Consider the following 21277-nt stretch of genomic DNA (forward strand, 5'->3'; position numbering starts at 1 on the left):
CTTTATCAGATTCCTACAAATGTGGATATATAACATGTGTTCACAGGATCGAAGATCAGGCATCCTGCTTAGTTTGTACGCTGTTTTCATGCAATTCGTGGAACAATATATTTATATGGCTAAAATTCCCCCCTCCCGCACCCCTTCCCTCCCCCACCACCCCCGTTTTAAGTGTGTTGCCTTTTTTCGGAGCAGTTAAATAGTTATAGTATTAGTAATAATCAAATGTTTCTCCATTTTTGTGTACATACAAACTAGGAATGTTATGTTTTAAATATCTCTAAAGCAAGAGATCAGATGTGAACCCCAAAAAACAGTGGTGATGCCTGGAAGTTATGAGAGAGTGCATGAATGGAAAGAAAAGGGCGTGGCCAATAATTTAAGGTATAGACACTAGTGTTAGCATCTGCCAGCTACAGGTTACGTGGTAGGATGAGAAGGATTGATGGCGTATTTATATTTTGGTTAAAGCCCAGTCTTTTACTATTATGAGTAAAGCCTCACCACATAAATATATGGTGCTAGGAGGCAGATGGTAGGTGCTATGTTTTTTTACCGAACAATGGTGATTTAGTGATCAATTTGCTGTATTACCAGCAAACACGTTTTCCACCACTTGGTCCCATGGGTTTACCACGGGATTACAAGTATTGGTAAGGCAGTGCTAATCCTCATTTTTGGGAGTCCATAGTACTCCATGGGGATTTTGGCAGAATTACAGCGAGTGGTACTTGTGCCGAAAGTAATTCTGCTGAAATTTGGCTTTAAAGTGGCGGATTTACCTCCGGTATAATGCTGGAGGAAAATCCTCCACTACAATGTCAAACTTGCAGTTTGCTGGTGCGGTAAAAATGGCGGTAATTCCGTTACCACTACAAAAGTGGCAGTCATGGAATTACTACCAGTTTTTTCTTGAAACGCCAGAATTGTAAATTGTAATTGTAAAGATCCCCAATGTCTCACTGACCATTTTTTGCTGCATTTGGTTTAACCGTCTTTTTTATTGCACAATGTGGGGAGTGATCCCACATATCACCTTCTCCTACCTGAGATCCCCTTGTCATCGAATATTACCTCAACCAAACCTACCATCTACTTTTTTGCAGGAAAATGCAGACAAAAAGTGCAGTGAAAAAATGTCAGTGAATAGTTTTTGGTAAAAAGTCTGGATACAAAATGGTGGCTTTGGAATTAGTTTGACAGTGTGGGCCCTGTATCCCGATGACAACGTTTTTTTTGTGTTTATAATAAACATTCCCAAAAATGGCACAGTTTTAGTAAAAGAAACATTACATGCCCTTTGACAATGAGATGATTTCACGTGAAGTGGAAAAACACAACCTTGGATTCCACTATGTTCAAAGGAAGATGTCACATGAACTTTGACTGTACAACACTAAAGTATCAGTACTCTGTGTTTTAAAATATTCTCACATATAGTGCTATGCAGGGTTCGAAATTGAGATTCAATGAGCAGGTGCTAAAACCAGCTCCTGGGTGTCGGGCATCACCCTTCCGGCAGGAGCTACCGCAGGGAAACCTGGAGCTACCATTTTGTCCATTTTTGTAATGCTCACCTGACTCCCACGGAGGCGCTGGTCTAGTCTGGGTTGCTGTGGCCTCTTCGAGCGTGATGCGCAGAACTCGGAACACCGACTGAACAGGACCCTCAAATCTTGCTTGTCTGGCCCGTAGGAATATCCTTCTGCAGATGAGAAAGGGGATTAACAGTCTGCAGAATAGTGTGCTTGCTCCCCCCTTGCCCCCTTCGTTCTTCTCTAACTTCCTCCGAAATCCCCCGGTTGAAGCTCACCTTATGGTTTGAAAGCATGAACTCTCCATCCTGCTTCTGGTGCAGGGGTGCGTGTTTGTCCAGTTACTTCACTGGTTTTCAGAATGGCGCTGGCAAAATCCACTTGACTTTTCCGAGCGGAACGCCTTAAGTATGAAGATTACAAAAGTTCAAGTGTTGAGCCTCCTTTTCTGTTGCCTTCCTAAACTGTGATCTGTCCTTTATTTCAGGTGCAGAATGAAGGCGATGCGTTGAGGGATTGAATTGCCGATGGTAAACTCAGGTGAGTTAGCGATGGGGGCAATCCCTCTTAATGTCTTTATATTCCTCCAGTAATGTCTTTTGTCCTTTCCCCATAGGGGCCGGGGTGCGGTACCTGCCAACGAAGCGGCGCCGACCCGAAATGAGGAATGATCCACCAACAGAAGACCGGTAAGTGTTATGGCAGAAAATTAGGCTTTCCTCATATGTTCCTTCTGCTCACCTTTTGTCTCTTCTTCTCTCCCCTAGGCGCAGAGATGTGGCGACCGGTGCAGACAGTCGCGGTGGAGCCAGAAGAACTCCCGAGGACAGGTGAGTGAAGCGCAGCGCTGCAGCGAGCCACGCAGTGCTTTTAAATGAAAGTCTTTTCTCAGGAACGCTGGCGTGAAGGTTCCGGATGCAGGTAAGAAGTTTGATAAAATACTTGGTTTTCACCTTTCTCTTCTCTTCTTTCCTTACAGGTTTTCCAGGATCGAGGCGGGCGTGGCTGGAGACCAAATGCAGGAGCAGACACGGTGAGCGTTCAGCTGCTTGGATGCAGAACAACGCGAAGCGTGAGCTACTGTCTGGGTGTGGCTTAAATAGCCCCCAAAGTAGTTCCAGGTAAGTATCCTTCCCTGGCCACGCCCGAGTGGCAAAATAGTCCCAATGAAAAAATAGTCCCTTTCCGGTCTTAGGGAGGCCTGAATCTTGCAGCATGGTCTGCATCAGGTAAGTGCACAAAACACCTTCCTTTATGAGCCTGGCGCCTATGGCGCCAGGACTGATGTCCAACATGAGCCTGGCGCCAAAGGCGCCAGGACAGAGTCCAAAGAGCCCCTATAAGGGGCCGCTGGGCTTTTACCCGGGGGCATGATGCCTGCTCCCTGGGGTGCTGGCCTGGCCTGGTGCTCCGGGGGTAGGCATCATGACAATTTTGTATGAAACATTGTGCCCTAGGAGCCAAAAGTAGTTCTTGGTAGCTGTTGGTTTCAAGCTGACAAGGCTCTACTCTGCTAGAAGCAGGTGCTGAATAGCTCCCAGCAATTTTGAACCCTGCCACAATTAGTGTGTCCATACACTGTGCCAATACATGCATGCACACCAAAGAGTGTCGCTGATGACTGTGCACAAAGGCAAAGCTGTGCGTATGCTCCCAAAACCTCTATGTGTGATTGGAGGGAAAGCATAGGGGAGCTTGTCTGCTATTATGCTGCTGCATTTGAAAGTATTTTAAGGATTGTTTCTCCAGAACATCTATAGATTTGCTAGGATGTGGGATTTGTGGCTACTCCTTCCTTCTCTTTTCTTTTGGTATTGCATCAAAGAAAGGGTGGCACAGCGAGGAAGGGGTGTGTGCAATCTGAGGTGCAGTTGGCATTGTTGAAGTGGAAGCTGCCAACCAGCAGAAGCAGAATAGTGATGGTAAATTCATCTGAGGAGAAACTGCTGAGATTAGCTGCACTGTCTACCCCCCCACATCTTCATGAAAGCAACCTATGTGACTTGGATTACAGGGGCAGAGGCAGGGACGTCTGTCTGCATGATTAATTTCAGCCCACACTAGACAAAGTAAGGGCATCAGCTAAGTGATGGAGGGCCATAAACGCTTCAAAGTGACATTCCCACCAGCTGCTGCACAGTTTACCCAAGCAGGATGTTTACAAGTGCCTAACATCATCTCTGAAGACCATGAACTGAAGACCATGAAGGCAAATAAAAAAATAGATAATTGCACTGAAGGGCAGCATGTCCATTTGCACATGACTTTAAAGTCCCCTCTGTGCAATTGTCTACTTTTTCAGCCCATAGTGAAAGCGTTATACAATACAAGCTAAATCACCCTTGCTACTTACTTTTCCACTACGGTTGTGGAAACGTGTAAATACTTCCTGCAGTTACGGATTGTGGGAGGCATTTACAATGGGTTCTTGTGGAATAAGCCTGCTTTTACCTGTGGTAACGCTACTCGCGTCCCAGGGGTGCTGCATCACTATTTACTCTGACTCAACCTATGTCACCACAACATTGCATTCAGGGCTTGCGCGGTGGAAGAGGAGAGGGTTTGGGAGGGCTGACAAGTCCCCAGTACAACATGCCACATTATTGGACACACTGGTTGAAGTTTTTCCCAGCCCTCCATGACAGGGGTGGTGGATACAGCTGAAGTTTCATTCGGGAGCACTTCCGCGGACGCAGCATCCAAAGAAGCCGGCTAGCTCCCAGTACCTACCATCTCTGAGTACCGAGTAACAGCACAGGGACGAGAGCAGTTGCCAGCACCTTACACATCACTTCCAACAGCACAGAATATTGAAATACAAACGATTTGTGGCAGAAGAGTGGGTGTACACAATCTCCTATGGTTTTATTATGGCAACAAGAGAGCACGGGTAAAGTTGTCATGCCACACAAACTAGTCGCCTTTGACAAATTTAATCACTCATCCCGTTTGTCCAGACAACATATTGCTGCAAATATACAAGAGGCCCAATCTCCAGGAGGTGCTTACTAAATTAGTGATAAACTGCATCACATGCCAGACTTATAGCACTGGTCACACCCTTAGAACTATACAAGGTGTATTGCCCCGCCCTACTGGGCCATTTCGGGAGCTCCATATCGACTGCGCTGACATGAGAGAGCGGTGCAATGTGTATAGGTACGTAATTGTTATTGTATGTGCCTTTTCCCGGTGGTTCAAAGCAGGTCTTGTGCACATCCAGCCGCTAAATGCACTGCCAATTTTTTTGTGAGCAAGGTGTTTCCTCTTTGGGGTGTTTGCGATCAATGGCACCCATTTCTTTCATTACCTATTTAAGAAAGTGACTGCGTTACTGGTCATCAAGCATCGGATGTGCACAATTTACCACCCACAGGCCAACAGCGTGATTGAGCGGGTCAATAGATTTCTAAAAGCAAAGTTTTGTGTCACTTCACAGAGAAACTTGATGCACTGCCTCCCCCTTGCTTTATTCGCCTTGCGCACCCAGCCCTGTAAGAATCATCATTTATTGCCACGTGAGGTGGTAATGGGCAGGTGGATGCATACACCTCTATCTCCTGTAAAGAAGTCCTCTGATGCTCACAGGTCAGCGTCTCTTTTGGGGGATGAATTGAAAGACTGCCTAACTGCCTTAACTAGATCAATTATATGTATCTCTCAACAGATAGCACCACAGCGTATTGAAGAACCAACCAGCGCTGCATCTACTTTAACGCCTTCACATCCTATTCAATTGTCGCCTGGTGACTGTGTGTTTGTGAGGAACTGTGTGCGCAGGTGGAGTGAACCAAGTTACAATGGCCCATTTACCATTGTCTATGCCACTCCATTTGCGGTAAAGTTCAGGGAGCTGTGATATTGGGTGCACCTTTCTTATGTACGGAAGGCCATTGATATTGCACCCCCACCAATGAGCACAACAGTAATACATGAATAATGTCTATTAAAAGCGACATTAAAAGTGATCTTATATTTGTACATTGCGCAACCAGATGTATATATGTCTCTGTATTACATATTTTGTTGTACAAATGAATAATTCTTATTGAATAAGGCTTTGAGTTCATTGTTATTAGTTTAATTTGTATTACTTGTCCTTCCCATTCACAATGTCCATAAAATTGCTTATTGATGTGTCTGTTCCTAGTGTACTACATAAAGATAAGAGAACATCTACCAGTTCTATATTTTGGCCCATGAATATGTGTATGATGCATTTTACCCTGAAGATATTTTGTATTTTCATGTTTGGTCTAGCATTATACTTAGTAGGTAATTTCATATGGTTGGAGCATATAAAGCGGGTGGGTGTATCAGGGGAGGGTGTATATATCAAAATGAGGAAAATGAGGCAACACTGGGAATGTGTACTAATACACCAATAAATGGGACTGTGATGACACAGAAAACAAGTATACATGTATTTTCAGATGCAAGTATATCAAAGCGTTTTAAGAGACAAACCAGGAAGAAATACGACGAGTATAGAGTTCTAGGTTTTGATATGATAGAGGATGTGCACCATCCAGAGATGAGGAGCAGTTGGTACATGTACATGAGCTCAGTGGGGAAACAGAGGGTAAATGGGAGTTACTATATTTGCTCCTGGATACCACACGCGTTGGGAGCCCGCAAGTTCTATTTTGGATGCTCAATGTCTTGTAAATCTAGCAGTATGTAGATTGCAAAACACGTTCCAAGTGTACAGCATACACCTCCTAATGATGGACCCAGATGAACAGCAGTGTGCCCAAAATGCCAGAAGTGTGCAGTGCTTGTAAATACCATATATGCAGCAAGAAGGAGTGAAGCTTGTGGCCAATCGGTGGGAAGAGACAGTGAGGAGCTGTATGGCAGGAGGATTTATCGGCCATAAAAGAGAAGTGATTCAGAAGTTTAATGTATGTCAAGAAAACTGGGGGAAGCACATGGCAAAGCTCTCATGGATCGAAGCAAAGGAGAAGCCAGTGAAGGTGCAGAAACAAGAAGAATATCAACTGTGCTTTTATAATGCAGGGGATATCTCTGGGGGTACCAACATGTGCAATGTGATGATAAGCATTCCAGACCTCAAGAAAGGAACAGCAGCAGTGTTGATACCTACTGGGTCTGTGGCCAGCAGGCGTTCTTGCACCTCCCATCATCATGGAGGGGCACATGCTCGCTGATCACGCTGCACTCAGCGCATCTTGTGATTCCTGAAGCACCCCTAATCATGAGACTAGGGAGCCTGGGTACCTCTATATCCTTACCAGACCCAACAGCCTCTGCATCTCCATTATAATCTACTGTCTCCTGCATCTTGCCAGACAAAAAAGAAGGCATACTCCTAAAGAGGAAGAAGAGGTCTAATTATCTATCAAGCGACTCATCTCAATTGCTTCACGAGATACCTGATTAAGTCAGACTGTACAATAATGAATAGAAATATCTTGCTTTTCTGTTAGTGCCAGGGATAGAAACAGCAGCCAGTGCCAATTGGCTGCAAATTGTTAGATGGAAACTGATACAGCTGGCGAATTACACTGAAAAAGGCGTCAATGCAGCCAAGGTTGAAAGGAGAGCCATCCGGTTAATGACACTGCAGAACCGGTATGTGCTTGATCTGCTCACAGACATGGAAGGAGGAGTTTGCAAGAAAATTGGAGAATCCTGCTACACTTATGTTCCCCCCAAATGATGCAGTGAATGGCTCTCTTACACAAATAGAGGCCATACACACCCTCAGAGAACATATGCAGACCGTAGCAGGGATTGGTTCGATGATCTCTTCTCGTGGGCACCATCGTGGATGGGAGCAGTTGTGAATATACTAGTGCCAGTGGTGGTGTTCATGTTGGTGATCTTCTGTACATGCAGTTGGGACTTCGATGCTGTGGTAAGGTGATCCCTAATAGTGCGATGATGATGGTTTCAATTGGGGTTAGGAGCGCACCTTGTGGTACAAAAGATGGAAAAGGTCAAACAGATGACCCAAATAAGCATCAGATGGTGAGAACTGAATAAAGTATTCATCCCCCTGGAACAGTTACCATGGCCCCACCAGATCCTGAACAGTATGAAGAGCAGTGGGTTGACCTAGAGGGAAATGGGGGCAGTATATATCTTACCTGTACACTGGAGTAGTGCACTCAAGCAGGAGAAAGCTTGCGTTCAGTACATAGAGTGGGTTTGCAAGGAAGGTACATGGAGCTATGAGGAGGCTCAGCAGATGGGAAGAGAGTTTGTTAATATAGATTAACGAAAGGGGGATTTTTTTGTTGGGAATCAGGAGCGGAAGTCCCAGGCCCCAAAGCGATTTAGGACAAGGCGATTACAGATGGAGAGGCTGAAGGAGAGCCAGGAGAATGGAAGAGGCCCACTCGCAGAAGCTCAATTGTAATGGAAACGTAGTGAATCCTAAGATTAATATTGCATTCATAATGAAACTCCATTTCTGAAGTTAGATGCCATCTTGAAATGGAGGCCTAGTGCCACATCTTTGCCAGTATGTTTGGATACCGTCTTAAAGTTAGGAGGGTTTGAGGGCAGTTTTTGGTTGCAGTCATGAGTCCTCTGCAGAAGCTTCATTTCTCAAACAGACATACACAGATCTGTTATTGTGTTTTATCTAAGTGCATGTAACCCAGAAGGATGTGCCCTACAAGGCTAAGGGAGGTCCAACGGATCTTCAAAGAGAAATCCCACGAAAAGGAGGGGTGATGGCATTTGGCGTTTGCCAGCCCAGATCTCTAAGTTATAAAGGCCCGAGATGCCCAAGCCCAAGACCTAAAACTGTCAAGTCCCCTGACAAGCCCCATAACCCAGTTGTAAAGCAAATGATCAGGAAGATCAGAGAACAAGGGCAGGCTGACCCCACCCATGGGTCCTGTGATTTGTGCTGCGAGGTGCCAGGGGAGAAGGAAACACATTTATGCCTCGAGTGGGAAGGTTGTGGGGAAGCTAGCATGTCTTTTGGCAAGGTTAAACCTTGCTCTCCTTGCAAGAGGTCTGATGGGCCTTTTTCCCTAGTGGGTTGTATTTTATCTGGTTTGAGCATTAAGGTGTTACTCTACATTTGTGGTAAACATTTACGCTACTGTTATCACCCATTTATCTGGTTTGCGGACCCTGAACATGACTCCACATGTGTTATTGTTTTTTTGTGTGTTTTTTTGTGCTTCTTGATAAACCAGTATTCCAATACCTCTAAAACACAAAAAAAATTTAAAAGAATGTTTTTTTCTAAAAGTCAAAGCACCAGTAGAGGCATATCAATAAGACGCGTTGCTCTGTCTAATAATGACTGGTGGGTGATTTTATCATCTTAAAGACATCTCAAGTTTGTCCAGTTTAATAGACTGCAGTGTTGACTCCATGTATGGTAAAAATACAAATAATAATATTAATAACCATAATGATCATTGATATAGTTCAGATCATAGGCATTCTCCCTTATGTTGATTATTGCTGGTGGCACTGTCACTTGTGAGCCATGCTTCTCACCGAACAGAAAAGTGAAATCAAGGAAGTACTACATTGTTTGGTAGGCAAGAAGGCTTGCCTGTGTCTTGGCTGAGTACAGCGCCTGGCAGCATGACTCATTTTACATTTACCACCATCCATCCATCCACAGGAGGATATGGACATAGTGTCTCCATCTGCTGCATAGTTTGTGACTGAGGCATAGAAACTAATTTTAGGCATGGGGACCCTTACTTATGCTTTCACATTTTGAATTCCAAAAAAAAGCCCGATCAGGAATCTTAAAGTTTGTGAGGATTGGTATTATATATATGCATATAATGTGTATTTTTAGTGTTAAAAGGTTTTTACTGGCACAAAACACTTTAATAAAAAATGAAATAAAAATAATAGCAAGCCTTGAAGAGGTTCGGCCTGTAGTTCGAAAACACATGTTGGCTCAAATTACTACAATCTGCAAACTAAAATAAGCATGAACACATTTGGGCACCTGGCATCCATAGCATCTATTTAACTATCAATGGTATTGGATACAAACATCTGCAAACCTGCAAAACTCTAGAAATCTCTAGAATAACCTTTCCCTGTGTCAGATCTATTAGAAGGTATATCCTAGAGCTACGTCATGCTATACAGGTGCATAGAGAAGTGTCCATTCCCTCTCAAATGCATGTGGGTCCTCAACAAAAAGGTTACCCTCCAGATGAATTAAGTTGCAAATACCCACCAGAGTTGTTACTCCCCCGCCCTTTGCTTTCTTACATTTACAGTTTATTTGGCACATGCGACAAATACCACAGATATAAATAAAAAAAATGATATGCCATCATTTGCCAACTTACAGATATACCTAAGACAAAGAGGTGCAACAGGGTTTATGTCAAGTGCCACAGTGAAAGAAGGGCAAAGAGACACATTTGTCCAATTTTGACATTTAGCAAAAACAAAACCAATACATATTTGAAATGTTCCACACTGGGGCAGTACTTAGAACACAAAAGGGTCCTTTCCAAAACTTGGAGGAGGAAGAGGACTCATATATGACCAATAAGTGGACAAGCACCTTGATTGAGACTTCTGCAATTCTACGAGAGTAGAGCATGCACAGAGTGTGTGAGGAGGACATCTCTCTGGCAAAAGGAGATTTAGCCAAGCTAAAGGTACCCAATGGTGCAAACAAGCTATGCAGACTTCTTAGCACATTTATGAGTGACTACTAAGATCAAATAAAAGTGAGAAAGGCTCATAGATTGTACGGAGAAGAAAGAGACTGTGAAATCTGAAGTTGACAACCTGTGAAGAATATCTAGTTCCAAAAGAAGGACCTCCCGTGGCTCCTCTCAGATCTCTGACCTAGAAACAGGAGCAAGTGATACTGATATGGCCAACACAGGTCCCACAACTAGCAAATTGGCAATTTATTATATTTTTTTCAGATTGAGTAATGTTTAAGTAGAAGTAAAACAGTTTCACAGAGAGAGCAGGCAACAAAACAGTACTTTCCCCCAAAAGATAACCTTTCGTGGAACAATTCCTAACAATTAGTGATTTTGTATTCATTTTTTGGGCAGTTGTATGGCACCTATACACATGTGTTTCCAGGCACCACATGACAATAAATAGGGGAGGGAGGGGGGGCACACAGGAAGAAAAGATCAATGACAATTATATTGGCCTTGTAGCAATCCTACCGTTTAAGTGAAGACAAAGGTGATAAGTGCAGGGGAGAGAGGATAAGGGGGGAGGAAGGGAAGGGGTAATGGGCAGCAGTGGAGGGCTGAAAGGGTTGAGCAGTGCTGAGGGCTCAAGGGGGTGAGCCGTGCTGAGGGGGCCAAAAAGGGCAAATGCCAGGGCAAGGGCAGAATAAGTGCGGTGGACAGAGTGGACCAAATATGGGCTAGTTCAGGTAAGGTGCCTGAGTTCAAGGGCTGGAGGGGATGCTGGGGTAGACTGGTTGGGCATGGTCTGGTCCCTTATGACTCAGGAGGGATCAGACAGAGAGAAGCCAGACATAAGAGAAGAAGATAGTCAATAAATAATAACAAGATAAAAGTGAAAGACATTCCAAACAAGCCCTTATAGACAATGCAAAACGACTCAAAAGAGCTCAACCAAATGGACACGACTAGATAAAGGGTTAGCATTTGCACCTTCAGAGTTCTCAGCACAATGGACATATTTGGAGATTGATTAAAGAATTAATACCAACACATGAATATACAAGATTCCATCTGTCAGGCACCAATGGGACCGGCAAGTTTCAGTGTTAAAAAATCAAAGACATACAGACTTGAATATCAATTAAGGATGACACAAAACTTTGGATATTTTGGAACATCTAGGAATACACCTGCATGTGAATAAAGAAAGTGATTTGAAGATCAAGTCAACATTCACACCTTGCTTAATAAACAGTGAAACATCTTAGATACTTTGAAGACTCAATTAATACAAATAAAACCACAACACACAATCCTACTACAAGTGAAGTGTATGTAGGGGGTATGAGGGTAAGGATCAGTACAGTGCTGGTCAAAATGTGATTTGTACATGAGTGCTTAAATGGGCAAGAACGACGGAACATGAAACCATATGTGTACAGCCAGCTGCATCTGATAGAGTATCATACATAGCCTAAATGCAAATTCAATCATTCAGAAACCAGTTGTATCCTGAATTCTGATGTGTTTCAGCTATATAGCACTTATTCAATGAATATAATACCTAAAATCACTTGATTAATATGCAATCCATGTTGTTTCAATTCTCTTGTTTTTTAAGGCCAACAAGTGTTTGGCTCATTGAGCTTCCTTTAGGTCAATAGTGCTCTTGTTATATAGGTGTGAATGCTTGGTTCTAAGCTATTGTTGTAATACTAGAACTGGGAAATGATTCAGCAAACTTCTTTATTCACTCAGTGTCTAGATTTCTTGCTTGATGACCTGTTCTCTTGTATTAAGCATTTCTGCTGTTGTTGCTATAGCTGACAAAGGAGATTCATGTTGCGTGTAAGCACGTGTGCTTGACGTGGCCGTAGTCACTGTTTCTTCTCCTCTGCATGCTCATGAACACCTGAAGATGCTCAATGAGCGAAATACGTGTTGGCATTAAAAGCAAGAGAATTAAAATGAAAACATTTACACATTAATTAATTGAGTGATTTTAAGTATTATATTCTCCATATGACAAGTGAGTAACAATAGTTTTGTATGCTCACAAAATACAACACAACCACAATTAAGCCTGTGGACAAAAGTTATAAACCAGTATCTAGACCAGGCATCGAAACACTTATCTGATCAAACATTCTGTGAACTCTTGAGACTGATCCCAAGAGCACAATGCAAGCTTCACTGAAACAGAACATTGACAATTGACATAGAGCCTGTTCAAGTTATATTCATAGCATATTTAGATATTGGTGCAATTGATTTTTTTTATACCTCAAATCTATAAAGATTAGTGCTTTAAGTTTCTACTACTCAGGACAATCTTCAATGGAAAAGCCTCTTGGTTTCAAGAAATGTCACAATTCATAGAGATTTATCGTGCTCAACAACACGCTTTATAAATGTGAGACAGTATGGATGTTCAAAAGTGATCAAAATTGTTAAGTTGGAAAAATAGTTGCATTGCTTTGCATAATTTTCAACAACCAATCCAGGAGCCAAGCTGTGCCTCTTACTGGTGTCTGTGTAAATAAAGAGGAGATTTATTAGTTTCGTAATCCACTTAAAAAATCTGTCCATCCTTCGTCCGAACACCACGGTAGCAGAAGCAAGTCTGAGAAGCATTTTGTGGATTTGATAAACTTGTAGGCAAAAGGATAACCTCAGCACTTGGTGAATGATTGAGCTGATGCACTTCCTGAGTATTATCCTGCGATGGAATCTCTTACACTTGCCTATGGTGTGGCAACAACTGTTGGGAAACGGTGGACCTGCCTATCAAGTTCAAAATGCCGATCAGAGGGAATTGACTTTTCTTGCTCTTTGCCAAGTGGGCCTGGGCTCTGAGTGTGTCAAGATGTTCCTCCATGGGCTTTCTGGGCATGGGTTCCGCTGCATCTCATTCCAGGGTGAAGTGGAAGTAGGCATGATGTTTCTAGCCACCTACAGGAGGTCTTTCGTCAGTGACAAAGATGTTTCCCATAGTGCACAAGGGCTTGTATTGGATGAGTGCTCGGAAGCGGTCTAAAGCTTGTATGCAGTGGCCCGAGTATGCTGTTGGAGATTTGGTCAAAGGTGCAAGCGAGCTAATTTCCTGAACCAAGAGGTCACGAGCTGGTTCAGTAAATGCATGATGGGCGTAGAAATGATGAACGGGTTTTTTCCTGACCATCAGTGCAGTGTCTCTAACGAGCTGCTCGTGTTGCCAAGATGACAAAAGAGACAATGCACAGGTCACCATAACAGCTACATTGTTGCTCCCCCACCACCCCGCTCGTGGAACAGAGAGATCGGTATAGCACTTTTGGATGTGGGGGTGTGAGGAGAGGAGGGTAGATGCTGTTAACTAATTGAACAGAAACTGTTTTAAAGGACAATTATGTGTTTGCAGGCCAGTGTAGTAGACGTAGAAATGGACACCCAGAGACAGGCTGCCGACTCGCATAAAAGACAGCTCACGTTTGGAGTTTGGAATGGGGGGGGGGGTTATACCAAATGCTCCCTTCAAGCGGGAGACAAGCAGAACCGTTTTACAAATGTGTCTCCCCAAAGGAAAACAATCAGCTCTTTTCTGCTCTAAAAAATCAGCCAGGCAGGCAGCCTTTCCAGTGTTATTCCAGTGCTTAATTTGTGGGGGAGGTTCCCAGGGCTCAGCCCTGGCACTTATTTCTGAGCCCCAGCACTTATCTCAGACTCACTTTGATTATGAAGTGGTGATAGTCAGTGCATCCATCAACCACAATGAGCAGGTGGGAGCTGCAGTACGACCCCAAATATGTTGACACTGTGGGAAGCAGCTATGAGTGGTGGCAGCGGTGGTGGGGATCTGCCCACCCGCAGTGTCACAGGAGTGCTAGAACATATTTGGGCCCTGGCACTTTTTTGTGCGCAAATTAAGCACTGGTTATTCCCTATCTTATCGACTGCTGGTAATGAGCCAAAGGTTTAGGAGACCGCACGCTGCTGGTCAGCGCCTTCGTAGATGAGCAGACAAAGGACACGTGATGGACTAACCTTCATATAGCACAATTGAATACCACCTGCTGTGCTCAAGTTCACGAAATCTTCTCACTGAAATCAGGGAGGCGTGCCTCATCCTTTAAATGTTTATGCGTACGTCTACAAGTAGATAATAAAACCTTGTGAAAGAAGGACAGGTATAAGTAATAATGAACTATGGAAATGCGAAGAAGAGATGATTTCAAAGTCTGCACAGTGTGTCGCCACGCCAATAGCGGGCCGGATATACTATGCTTGTGGTTACTTCACTGTCTGGTTGGTGGGCGTGGGGGAGGAGGGAGCAGGGAACGTGAGAATTAGACATGGGCAGTAAACATCCGCCAGATAAGCATGCTTAAAACTGCAGGGGTCTCCACAGCATGACCAGACATAATTACTATTTTCAGCCCCTCATTAAGTCCTTAAGCCTTTAAACGGCTAATTGCCCCATTGGACTTCAACGTAGAATCTATCTGTGATGTGTGATTGGAGAAATACAGCACAATAGTGAGAACAATGAGAAATTGATTTAACTTGGTTTACACGTGCTCGAATTAATGCAGAGAAAACTGGCAGATGCAATGCTTTCTTTAAGTACCACAGCACTGTATCCACTGCATATATGCCTGACAATCTGTAACTAAGAGCCCTCCTGGCACCTTTCTGTAATCTTAAACCTGCATATTCTCTGTAACAGCGCCTCGATGCCTTACGGGCTGCAAGTGCGCTTAACAAATGCAAATAAATAAATAGACAAATAAATAAATAAATAAACTGTAGGCTCTGAAAAGTTCTAGAGGAGGGAGAAGCACGGGTTTCCTACATTACTGCTGGCAGCATTTCATTAAAAGAAATGAGTCTCATCTGTAATCATTGGACTCCTCCTGTTGTTTGGGGCTGAGAGCCTGTAGAAAAAAATGGTCCATAAAGTGAGACTCTACAGGTAGGCTTGTAGCGTAACGGTAAAACAAGCGGCATTCAAATACCTCCCATTTATAAAATATCACCAAATGACAGGTTAGCAATTATATGGTGTATTTCTGGCATGCGGTACATCGAAAGAGCTGCATTCGGAACACATGAATTACTTACCACACAGTCCCTGCACCCCATGCCATAAAGAGCCCATGCGCTCAGGCCATGTAGTCAGATCATCTCACCCCAGGAGGCCACAAAAATCAAAAAGAACTTCAGTGTTTACCTCAAAGGTCTGTATACCGAAATGAATAATACACATAGTCATAGTGAGGTAGCCTTCAGAAATATGGAATATACCATTTTTGCAAATAGGTTTCTACAGTTCCACGATGCAACACAACATGTGATAAATGTCGGAAGGGTTAATATATATCTAGCTGTGATCCTTCTCAAATAAAATCCCCTTGTTTGAAAATAATTAACAAATCCTGATGAATCATAAAACATCCTTTCCACATCTGGTGAACAGATGCATGCTTGTAATAGCATGCGCCAATTTTATTTTTAACTTCGTTGGCATATGTTAGTTACACAAGCCTGAAGCATATTAATGAATTACTCTTTTATAACGCACGCAGGGCCCAAATTCGAACCTATGCTGCTCTCTGCTATCTTGCTTCTAAGACGAAGACATTGCCCCTGAGCTATCCTCCCGGCGCTCACGCTATTATCTGTTAATGAAGACTTTTTTGTAACACCTTTACACCTTTACACTTTTTTGTATACTTGAATCAATGACATCTTTATTATTGTTTACTCTTATTAAAAAAGCAAACTTTGAAGTGGTTTACATTAATCCAGTCTCAGTCATATCATTATTATTTGTAAAGCGCCACATGCCCAGAGCGCTAAAGGAAAAGAGTAATAAGCAGAAGAGGAGTGGTCACAAACAAAGAAAGAGATCCTCAGCCAGAAAAGCAAAACAGAATATAACCAGGAGCAAATAAGTAGGTTTCAAGGGCTTTTTTGAAACATGAGGTGGATGGAAGACAGCGAAGGGAGAGAGGAAGACCGTTCCAGAGTCGGGGGCAGCAAAAGCAAACATAGAATTGCCAGTACACTGCAACTTCATGCGAGCGACATCCGGCTAAAAGGAGTCCTTGGAGCGAGATTGTTTAATGCGACTAGTAAAATAATGCTTGTAGGCATTTATGTGCCAGAGTTAAAATCTTATGTTACAAGGTTACAGACAATGCATGCTGTTCTGTTGTGGATAACTTGCACTTCATGCAGGTTGGATTGTGAGATACTCATTATTATTTTTTTGTTTTGTTAATTTTATTTAGTTTGTTACAAACTTTTAAAATACATTCAATTCAATCTCACATGTCATACAAGTGTTTTTAGGCTCGCCCTTTTAGGCCAGAGTTCAACATCCTATCAAGATTACTCTCTTCACTTCGAGTTCATTACTGGCTTTGCGTGTTCTTATCTGCCATGGCTAACAATTTAGCTGATTGGTCCAAGAAGAAGGTTAATGCAAACGTTTGTTTTTGTTTGTTCCATCAAAGCATAGTAACCACCACTCTTCACCACTCATGGACGGTCTTTCCCCTATCAAAGTTCCCGGATATTTGGTTCTCAAAGATCATAGTGCAGAACAGAAGAGAGTCAAATGCTTCAATGTTGCCTTTGTGTCGTTGCAAAATCTGCATTCAATGTCCTGTAGCAGGCTGTTCTTAAACCTCTTTGGTTGCAAATAGGTTAAAACGAAAATTAATGTATAAAGTCCTATGGAGTTTACTTGGAAATTTCTCCAGAAAGCCAGATAGCTTGTTTAGAGCTTTGGTCTCACTCGTGGCATTTTTCCTCAGTTTGTGTCGGAGTCTCTGATCTACAGTGTCTAACCAGTCCTGCGACCAAAGCATTTTTTTTTTTACCAATTCAGGATTTGATTGCAGAGTGCCCATGTTGGTGTTAAGGTCTTCCTGGATTTTTTCACACCGCTCAGCCCATTGAGTCAATGTAGTTTAGTTCTTACAACTACTGGGGCTGTGTAGGATACTTATAAGAAGGCCATTGCAGTAAGCCAGCTTTATAGTCATTGTCCCTCATGCACTTGGTTATTTGTGTTTGTGGAGTTAATGATTGTTGGTTTCATGAGTACACAACTATTTGCGAATAGGATCAATGTTGCAATTAAATATGACTCAATCACATCTCTTCAGGTTAGCAAATGTATATGAGACTAGCAGAAGCACCCATTCTCCGAAAAGGGTTCTGTAGACCTGACATGATAACACTGATCCTATAGGTTGCTGTTCCGATTTGCGTATCGCTTAATGTGTTTTTCGCCCTGGAGTAAACTGCACTGAGATTGGGTGCGTGTGGCTGGCTGACATACCCCACAGCAGACGTTGGAGGTTGGCGAGAGTTAGTGTGCTACTGCATACTGGGGCCTTCTGTGCTCTATCCCCATATGTCTCCTCGCCATGGCGTGGTGCAGTTTGTTGTGGTGCATTGCGGTGCAAATATCTTGGAAACCATGCATCCTAGGTCCCGGACCTCAAGTTGTGTTCCTCGTGTCGGGACCAGTTCTTCTACGACCACATTGATGTTTTGCTGATTTCAGGCAACCATCTCATGTGTGAAGGGGCTGAAATCCAGGGAAAGGGGTGGGATGTCCAGATGTCATGTAGCTAGTAATGTCTGGAGGGTCCTAACATGTACCTATGCACAATTTGGTGCAGATTGGTGAAACAGTGTGGTATTGTATAAGCAAACAACTCTTCAGCACAAATCCCACCACAAACACATTTTGACTTTTATATATATTGATGTTTGCGCTCTGAAGTTTTCTGCATACTTGCAGCAAGTTATATAACCTCCAATAAAGAGAATAAAACAAATATGTGGATGCACAGTGAAAAGAATTTGTTTTGATCGTTTAATTAATACAATTGGATCTCAGTTAAAGAGTTAACTTGAAAGGGCTGGTCGATTTATCATTCCGACTGTCAATGTGGAGCCTGGATATGCACTTCTGTGCTGCAAGAGTTGCACTGGGCAAGCAGAGCAGAACGCTTTGGGCTAATTGAGTGGGGCTTTGCCCCAGAGCTAGTGACTGAAGTGCCACGTACTTGGGTTGTACGCACAATAAAAGTAATTGTATAAATGTGTGTGTGAACTATACTGATGAGGGAGAGTCGGGCAAAGAGGCTCACATGACCGCCTCTCCGTGCATTACCTCCACACACATCGTCATCAGCATTGTGCCTGACAGGTTGTTTTTTAATCATCCTCGTTGTCGGTGATGATTGCTAAAACTGGTTTCTCTGATAAAGGGGATCACTTCCCTGGACAGATGATTGGTTGAGTACAGGTAGGAACGTCATTTCACCAAAATGCCAGGGGTAGCGGAAGTGACGATACACGACCCTTGACTTCTGATGACATCACAAGAAGTGATGTCATTTGACCCCACCCCGAAGTGATATCACGGGAAGCAATGGAGCACAACCTTTCAACCCTTGACATACAGGAAATGGCAACACATAGCATTGTTCCTAAGTACACTACGAAAAATATGTTTACGATATCACGATAATGTCATATAGATTTCATACAAGAATGGATCGCCATATGTATCGTTAAGATCAGTGTGTATGGGCCCATATTACCAAATTACTTTCAATGCAAGCAGACGTCCATGGCCAAATAATAATGCTATGTTATTATATAGCACTTACACTTAAGCGCTTTATATAGAACAAATGTACATACAATATCACCCATCCTTTGTCTGTACTCATTTATCAACCTCAGAAGGATGAAAGGCTGAGTTGAGGTGTTTAAGAACAGACTAAATCAGTGACTCACCCCCTGAAGTGTGCCTGAAATAAACCTTTAATGAGTCTTGCAAATATTGTATAGAATTCCAGAAAGATGCATTATTTGGTTTTCCTATTCTTTCTTATTTAGGGTCAGTGCTGAAAGTGTTAGACTTGTGGCACACCTGTTCTTTTTTCTCTTCTTTTTTTTTAGAGGCCTGAACAAGAAAGCCAGCCACTCCAGAAGCAAAGCGCCACATGGTGCTGGCCACAGCCCAGGAGCGTGCATTAAAAAAAAAAGAAAAAGAAATAATTTTATGTAAAAAGCTTTTAGGGGCATCAAGGGAGACCACAGGGGTAGCAAGGGAGACCTCAGTGGTCGCAGTTGCGACCCCTGGAGAGCCCGAAATTAGGTCCCTGAGTGCAGGGGCCTCTCTGTGGGATTGCTGTATTTCTTCCTTATAGAATGTAGGGGCACCTACCCGTTCTTACAGATTGAAACCCTGGGCAGGGAACTCTTGCTAGCGTTCGCATCCACGCGTGAGGAGGGTGTGTCAGACATTCCTTGGCTATACCTGCAGTACACGCGGGAAGGTGTGACTGCCTTTTATCTCATTGGGGGTGCGGGGTGAGTCCCATATTTTATTCATTAATGAGTGTTTGATTTCGTTGCCTCTTTCCTGTAACAGGGTTTTCATGGTTTGAACACCAAACAATTCAGCCGGCACTGAGCGTATTATTTGAGCGCAGAGTGGGAATAATTAGAGCACGTTCGGCCTAAGCGGTGTGGGCTTTGCAGTGTTTGCACAGCATCGATTATTTTACAAGTGTTAGTTGTGCGGTTCCACCATGTGATCCTATCTACTATTTAATGTGTAGCAGTGTTGCTAGGTGGAGACATGGTTAGGGTTCTGAATACACATTGTATTTATGGCTAAAGCGTGTTCTAACAGTTGAGGACACCACTGCAATGCTGCCCTTATTAACGGCTACACATATTTAATGGGTACTTTAATGTACTCGGAGTTAGCTGATTTGTAATTGTGTGGTTAGTATTTGGATTCATTTTCCTCAAATATTTGTCATTGCATAAACTGCCCAATTAGATAGGATTTGCAAACTCCAAGGTAAGCCGTGCCGCTATGCATTCTGGACGCTTAGTGCAACGGAGGGCAGATATAACGATAAACAAGATTAACGCTGCTTATTATTCATTTCCATTTAAGCACTAAAGCAGAGACGGAGGAAGTATTAGCAGTGGCCATGCCAGAATTGCAAGTAATTAAGAATAACACTTCTGCTGGAACTACAGCATGAAGGCCTCATGCCAACCCTGAGCTGGAAAAACACACCACCATCTGTACCACACACATACGCAGAAGCAGGGCGGGCAAGCAGGGATTGGGTCTTGCTGCAAAGAGCGTCTTGCATCCAGCGGAGCGAACAATACGCTGGTGGCTGCCAGGCCTCTGGCTCCAACGCCTAATCCTCTGCAGACACCTGTTCCATGAGCCCCTCAGCAGTGTATGTAAGAAGGAACAGCAGCCGCTGCAGCAGCGACGCAGGCCACGTTGACCCATCTCGCCCTGTGACGTAAAACCACCTCAGTTTGTTGCAAACTACATAGATCTTTGTAGATCCCCCAAGGGTAACTATTAATCAGTACCTACACAGGTACTTGCCTATAGTCGTTTCCATATTGCATTACCGTTATATAGGAGCTCCTGGCGCTCCATTAATTGAAAGCGGTAACGTCCTGGACTTTTACGCATGCAATTAACGGTGCACCTCATTTTCATTCATTTATATGGCCGAGTGGAGGGGCGGAACGTAACTACGTTTCCGCTGCTCCCTTCCTCTCCACCATATAAATATTGCAGCATTCAAGGCATCGCAAATGCTGGGGATTCCCATGGAGGAGTCCTGCTTTTTGCGCCGTAAAGGGCAGGCATTATTGTTTACTACATTTGCAGGGCAGAGTGTAAAAGTGCGGCATACAAGCCTTCCTTTTTGCTTTACCCTCTGCACTCCGCCGTGCAAATGACGAAAATAAGGACGCTGGGGAGTTGAAGTTGAGTTGAAGCGGAAGCGTAACAGGTCCCCCGTCTTTTTAAGGGTGACTCAAATACGAGCCCCATAATTATGTATTAGTAACGCATCTATGTAGTGCTTGAGACTGTTACCATCTGTGCTCCACTCAATGAATAGAATCAGCAGATCAATGTGTTCACATGGGTCTACAGACCATTTTCACAGATCATTTCCCTCTGGGCCTTTTTCAATGAAAAATTCGATTTCCACAGATGCAACCACTTCTGTTTGCACTACCCGGCGGAGCAATTTTAAAGTTAAAAAGAAA

The sequence above is a fragment of the Ambystoma mexicanum genome, chromosome 4p (genome assembly GCF_040938575.1).
Source record: "Ambystoma mexicanum isolate Mex_15411 chromosome 4p, UKY_AmexF1_1, whole genome shotgun sequence".
NCBI lineage: Eukaryota > Metazoa > Chordata > Amphibia > Caudata > Ambystomatidae > Ambystoma > Ambystoma mexicanum.